Source organism: Apodemus sylvaticus, chromosome Y (assembly GCF_947179515.1).
Source record: "Apodemus sylvaticus chromosome Y, mApoSyl1.1, whole genome shotgun sequence".
NCBI lineage: Eukaryota > Metazoa > Chordata > Mammalia > Rodentia > Muridae > Apodemus > Apodemus sylvaticus.
In genome coordinates, this window is record NC_067496.1 from 906359 (window position 1) to 914039 (window position 7681).

The window sequence follows — 7681 nt, forward strand, 5'->3', positions numbered from 1 at the left end:
GAGCCTTTGAATGTTGATATCACAATGGCCTGTCATCCTCACTACTAAAGAATCATAAGACCTCAGTGGTTGGTTTACCAACTGCAGTTTTCAGTTTGGAATTTAGCGACTAGAGGAAAATGATCATTTTCCATCCATTTATTGGTTCTTGATTCCTTGCTCTACTGTAAAGGTATGTATATAATAACTACTGTGATTCTTATGATAGTCTAATGGAATCAGTACTTGATCTATCTAGATTCCTCCACATTTTCGGAACTAACTTATAACTTGACAGTGGCTTCATTCAAACATACATATTAGCAATATTAGTTACTAATCCTCAAAGAAATAAATTTATCATGTAATGGGAGGTATGGTTTGATCTTCCAAGAGAATACTTTCAATAATCCTTAGAAATACATATCCTGGACATGAGAGAGGAACATTTAAGAGACTATCAGATTGTGTTTGCCCACTACAAACACAAGCTTTTCTTGTAAACTGGTCAGGTTCAACCTAAAACCTGTAAGCTGTCTGATATTCTGAAAATTTATATGTTTTTTACTAGATATGATATGAGTTTTTTTAAAGTTTTCAATATTTTAATGTTCATTCAGATAGAAAGGTATCCCTTTCCAAACATGTCTATTTACTTTCAATATTACATACCATGACAGAGTTCATATTGTTTTTAAAAAATATTTTTACATTATTGTTGACCATGTAGTGATGTTAACCAATGGCTGCTTTCCCTCCTGACCCGTCTAATGTCAATGCTTCTAAACCCTTTTTTTGATAACACCTGGTGACTCTCTCCATATTCTTTGAATGATATATCAAATGTTTTGGGCAGTGTAATATTCATTTAATATATGCTTTAATCTTCAAATTTTATGAGCAGGTTAGAGCAAAGAGAGTGGCTATCAATCTGTCTATTGATCTGTCATCCATTTGTCTCTATACTCCATCACCTATATAACTTTCATATACATATGTACGGTTATGAAAATGTTATTACTTCCAAAGTATTATGGTTCAACAACTATTAGAAAATATTTTAAAATCTCCCAAGTATAAGAAAAGAAATGCATGTTATCCTGTGTCTGTTGGAAGGCACCTTCGGATATTGACATCACAAAGGTTCATAAGTATGTCTACTACAGAGCCCTCAGATTTCAGCAGTGTGTCTAGCAACTGTAGTAAGCAGTTTGGTGTTCAGGAGCAAGAAGGGAAAATTCAAGTTTATTGAAAGGTTCCCTCTGTCAGGCTCCATAGAAAAGTTTTTTTTTATAAGAAACTTGTTTCTCTTGATTGCCTAATTCTATCGGTAAATATTCTCTCTTTATTCCTCCAGATCTTATAAGCTATCTCAACTCAGAAGTGGTTTTACGAAATGGGAGTTATTGGAGTAATATTTAATACCAATGTTCTTTAAAAACAGCATTATTATATAAGGTGTGCTATCTTTTAAGCATACAGGAGAGCAACTTCTGTAAATTTTAAGAAAATTACCATGTAATGGGTAACGATTATTTTATGTGTAACCCAATTGTTTTAACTACCATAACAACACACGCACACACACACAGACACACACACACACACACACACACACACACACACACACATATATACTGCATATATTGTTGACAAATATCTGTTATTCCATATAAATACTCAAGAATCATCAATTATTCACTAATAATAAAGCCACATAAATGAATGGAAGAGACAGTATGTGGCAATTTCTCAAATATGACATATTCTTACACTATGGACATCACACTACTAATTTCCCATGTTTTTTCTCTTATTATTTGATTTCCATGAGATGCTACATAATTAATTGTAAGATTTAAAGTGAATCTTTCACATTATTTTAGGTACAATACTTAGTCATTCTTGACTTACTAAATAAAATTTTATGTACGTAAAATGTATGTATCTTCTTCCAAAGACTTTAATGTTTCCTGTAATTTTTACATACATTAGACAGTGTTGGCGAAGATTATATTCGGTCTTTTCAAATTTACTCTGGACAAGTTGAAAATAATTAGGAATTGAGAATATACATATATATATATATATATATATATATACACATATATATATATATATAATGTTTTATAAAAATATTTTCCTGTCGTTGTAGAAATATAATGCTGTCTATCTATCTATTTATCATCTACTTATGGTTCTTAAGAGCATTATTAGTCTCATAGTAGATGACTGTCAATATTTCTATTTATAATGAAGATTATCTATTATCAGATATTTAAATTAGAGATTTTAGTTTTATTAAATTCTTCTGAATTTTGGATTATATATATATTCTTTTAGATGTCTTGTGATTGAAAGAAAATATAAATACAAATTATTTCATTTGATGTAGACATGTTTTTGTGTATGTGTATTGTGCATGTGTATTGTTTAGTAAAGTTACATAATATGCTTATATTTTGACTGTTATATGGAACAATAGACAGTGTGGAAAATTTAGTCTGTAGTATCATGTTTCAAAAACATCACACATTTGAAATATTTATATAATATATATTATATAAATATAAATATAAATATAAATATAAATATATATATATATATATAAATATATATATATATATATGAATATATATGTATATATGCACACCCATACACACACACACACACACATATATATATATATTTTGAGTCAGTGTTTACATTTTTCATATTGTCTCCTGAATCTGAGGCGGCAAATTAAATATCTTCAGTTTTAGAACAACATATTAAATTAACAGTGTGTTCCATACAGACTTGCAGCTCCAGGTTCAGAAACTCACACATATACATACACAAACACAAACAAATACAAATATACATATGCACACACACACACACGTGTCATACTCAACCAATCAAAACATAATAGAAAAGTCACAAATCTGGGAAGTATTATGTGAAAAAGATATTGGGGCAATGGATTCAGAAAATATGATATATTTACAGTATAGAATACAACTCAACTATTAAAAACAATGAAATTTTGTAAATTTAGGGAAGTGTGTGGAAATGGAGAATGCAATGCTGAGTTAGGCGTCCCAATTGCCAAAGAACACACATGGAATGCACTCACTGATAAACTTGGAATACACAAGTCTCAACTCAAATACGAAATCATTCCCAAGAAGTAAGGACAGGGTCCTGGTGCTGGAAAGGCTCAGTGTAGCATTTCAGGGAATACCAAGACAGGGAAACATGGAAGAGGTGATTGGGGGACAGAGGGAGGCAACGGAGATTATGGGACTTTTGAGGACTTTCCTGGATTTCCTGGAAAGGGGATATCATTTAAAATGTAAATAAAGAATATATCAAATAAAAAAGGAAAAAAATGGAAGGGTAAAGAGAGAACAGCAAAATAAAATTAGAAAATATTGTGTGTGTGTGTGTGTGTGTGTGTGTGTGTGTCTGTGTGTGTCTGTGTATGTTTGTGTCTGTGTGTGTGTGTTTGTGTGTGTGTTTGTGTCTGTGTATGAATTTCTCAAAGGAAAAACTGCATATAAAAGGAATGATGAAAAAAGGAATGTGATTTGCTTGAGTTAATTGTATATCCAGTCACATTGATGAAGTTTTTTCTCAGCTGTAGGAGTTCTCTTGTGGAGTTTCTTGTGTCTCTTAAATATACTATTATATCATCTGCAAATAGTGATAATTTGACTTCTACCTTTACAATTTGTATCCCTTTGACCACCTTTTGTTTTCTAATTGCTCTAACTAGAATATTAAGTACTATATTATAGAAATAAGGAGATAAAGGGCAGCCTTGTCTAATCCCTCTTTTGGTGTGATTGCTTCACGTTTTTCTCCATTTAGTTTGATGCTGGCTTCTGGTTTGCTGTATATTGCCTGTAGTATTTTTAGATATGGGCCTTGAATTCCGGTTCTTTCCAAAACTTAAACGTGAAAAGATGCTGACTTTCGTCAAATGCTTTCTTAGAATCGAATGAAATGATCCTGTGTGTGTGTGTGTGTGTGTGTGTGTGTGTGGTTTTTATTTTTTTCTTTGACGAGCAAAAAGTGTCCCTCAGAGTCTCTTTTGATGACTTTGGGTTGAAAGTCAATTTTATCTGATATTAAAATGGCTACTCCAGCTTGTTTCCTGAGACCATTTGCTTGTAAAATTGTCTTCCAGCTTTTTACTCTAAGTTACTGTTTGTCTTTGACCCTTAGTTGTGTTTCCTGTAAGCAACAAAATGTAGGGTCCTGTTTACGTATCCAGTCAGTTAGTCGTGTCTTTTTATTGGGACATTGAGTCCATTGATGTTAAGAGATAGTAAGGAATAGTGATTGTTTCTTCCTGTCATTTTTGACGTTATTTTTTAAATTTGATTGGTTAACTTCTTTTGGGTTTGATGAAAGGTTACTATCTTGCTTTTTCCAGGGTGAAGTTTCCCTCTTTGTATTGGTGTTTTCCTCCTATTATCCTTTGTAGGGCTGGGTTTGTGGATAGATATTGGGTAAACTTGGATTTGTCATGGAATATCTTTGTTTCTCCATCTATGTTGATTGAGAGTTTTGCTGGATATAGTAGTTTTGGTTGGCATTTGTGTTCTCTTAGAGTCTGCATGAGATCTGTCGAGGATCTTCTAGCCTTCATAGTCTCAGATGAAAAGTCTGCTGTGATTCTGATAGGGCTTGCTTTATATGTTACTTGGCCTTTTTCTCTTACTGCCTTTAATATTTTTTCTTTGTTTAGTACATTTGGTGTTTTGATTATTATGTGACAGGAAGTATTTCTGTCTGGTCCAGTCTGTTTGGAGTTCTGTAGGCTTCTTGTATATTCATGGGCATCTCTCTCTTTAGGTTAGGGAAGTTTTCTTCCATAATTTTATTGAAGATATTTGCTGGCCCTTTAAGTTGTAAATCTTCACTCTCATCTATGCCTATAATCCTTAGGTTGCGTCTTCTCATTGTGTCCTGGATTTCCTGGATATTTTGGGTTACAAGCTTTTTGCATTTTGCAAAATCACATGACCATTTTAATAGATGCAGAAAAGAATGGCTATTAGATGTACCCAAAATTGAATGATAATAAATATTCTAGAGAGTATAGACAGAATGGGGTTGAGCAAATGCACAGCCAACATAACTATAAATGTCCACTCCTATTCATTATAGTGTGTAAAGTCTTAGCTATAAAACAAGAGAATGAAATAAAAGGGATACAACCCCAGAAAACAAAAAGCTGGATATTTTACTTGTGTCAAATGATAGAACAATTTACCTAAGAGAACCCGCAGACTCCAAAACAAAACTACTAGAACCGATTATTATTTTTAGCTAAGTGGTAGCATACATTTACATATAAAATCCATTAACATATCTATGAAGCAATGACAAGAGAATGACACTGAGAAAGAAATCTGGAAGAAAATACCACTAAAAATAGCATTAAAAAATGAAATCAGAACAAAACTCTGTTACGAAACCTAACAAATTAAGGGAAGGACTTCTACAATGTAAATATTAAAACTACAGAGGAAGAAATAAAAAGACACTAAAAAATGTAAATCATTCCCATATTCATGGATATTATAGATAAATTGTGAAAATAATCATCCTATCAAAAGCAATGTAAATACTCAATGCAATCTCAATCTCAATCTTCCTGACATTCATTACAGAAATAAAAAGGAAAATCTTAAAATTCATTTAAAAACAGAGAAAAGAACACTGTTTCAATACCTGGCACTCGTGGAACCCACCCAGAGTCCATAGGACAGAGGAACGTCAGAGCAAGCTGGGACACAATCCTTCGAGTTTTTTTTTTTTTTGTTGCTGTAATTTTCCCTTTATGTTTTACCATTAAAGAGGTATTAGTATCTTGATAACATGTATTGTCTAGTACTTTCAAAATTTGAAGCATGGTAATTTATATTAAAAATTAGTAACTTGTACATATACAATATGCATTATTCATGAACAAACTCTTAAAAAGCAAGATAGTAACCTTTCATCAAACCCAAAAAAGTTAAGCAATCAAATTTAAAAAAAATAACGTCAAAAATGGTAGGAAATAACAATCAATATTCCTTAATATCTCTTAACATCAATGGACTTAATGCCTCAATAAAAAGAAACAGACTAACTGACTGGATACGCAAACAGGACCCTACATTTTGCTGCTTGCAGGAAACACACCTCAGGGTCAAAGACAAAAACTACCTTAGAGTAAAAGGCTGGAAGAGAATTTTACGAGCCAATGGTCTCAGGAAACAAGCCGGAGTAGCCATCGTAATATCAGATAAAATTGACTTTCAACCTAAAGTCATCAAAAGAGACACTGAGGGACACTTCTTGCTGGTCAAAGAAAAAATACAAGAAGAACTCTCAATCCTAAACAACTATGCTCCAAATGCAAGGCACCCTCTTTCGTAAAAGAAACTTTATTAAAACTCAAAGCACACATTGCACCTAACACAATAATTGTGGGTGACTTCAACACTGCACTTTCCTCAATGGACCGATCAGGAAAACAGAAACTAAACAGGGACACAATGAAACTAATTGAAGCTTTGGACCAATTAGATTTAACAGATATATATATATATATAGAACATTCTATCCTGAAACAAAAGAATACCTTTTTCTCAGCACCTCATGGCACCTTCTCCAACATCGACCATATAATTGGTCATAAGACAGACCTCAACAAATATAAGAAGATCGAACTAATCCCAGGCCTCCTATCAGATCACTATGGAGTAAAAGTGGTCTTCAGTTGCAACAAAAACAACAGAAAACCCACATACACGTGGAAACTGTACAATATTCTACTCAATGATACCTTGGTCAAGGAAGAAATAAAGAAAGAAATTAACGACTTTTTAGAACACAATGAAAATATAAACACAACATACCCAAATCTATGGGACACAATGAAAGCAGTGCTAAGAGGAAAATTCATAGCCATGAGTGCCTCCAAAAAGAAAATAGAGAGAGCATACGTTACCAGATTAATGACACACCTGAAAGCCCTGGAACAAAAAGAAGCTATTTCACCCATGAGGAGTAGAAGGCAGGAAATCATCAAACTCAGGGCCGAAATCAATCAAGTAGAAACAAAGAGAACCATACAAACAATCAAAAAAAAACAGGAGCTGGTTCTTTGAGAAAGTCAACAAGATAGATAAACCCCTAGCCAGACTGACCAAAGGGCACAGAGAAAGTATCCAAATTAACAAACTTAGAAATGAAAGGGAAATATAACAACGGAAACTGAGGAAATGCAAAAAATCATCAGATCCTACTACAAGAGCCTGTACTCAACACAACTGGAGAATCTGGAGAAAATGGACAATTTCCTTGAAAGATACCAAATACCAAAATTAAATCAGGACCAACTAGACCATCTAAACAGTCCCATAATGCCTAAAGAAATAGATGGAGTAATAGAAAGTTTAACAACCAAAAAAAGAACAGAACCAGATGGTTTCAGTGCAGAATTCTATCAGACCTTCAAAGGAGAGTTAACACCAATACTCTTCAAATATTCCACAAAATAGAAACAGAAGGAACACTACCCAATTCCTTCTACGAATCCACAATTACACTGACAAAGCCACACAAAAATCCAACAAAGAAAGAGAACTTCTAACCAAATTCCCTTATGAACATCGATGCAAAAATACTCAATAAAATTCTAGCCAACGGAATCCAA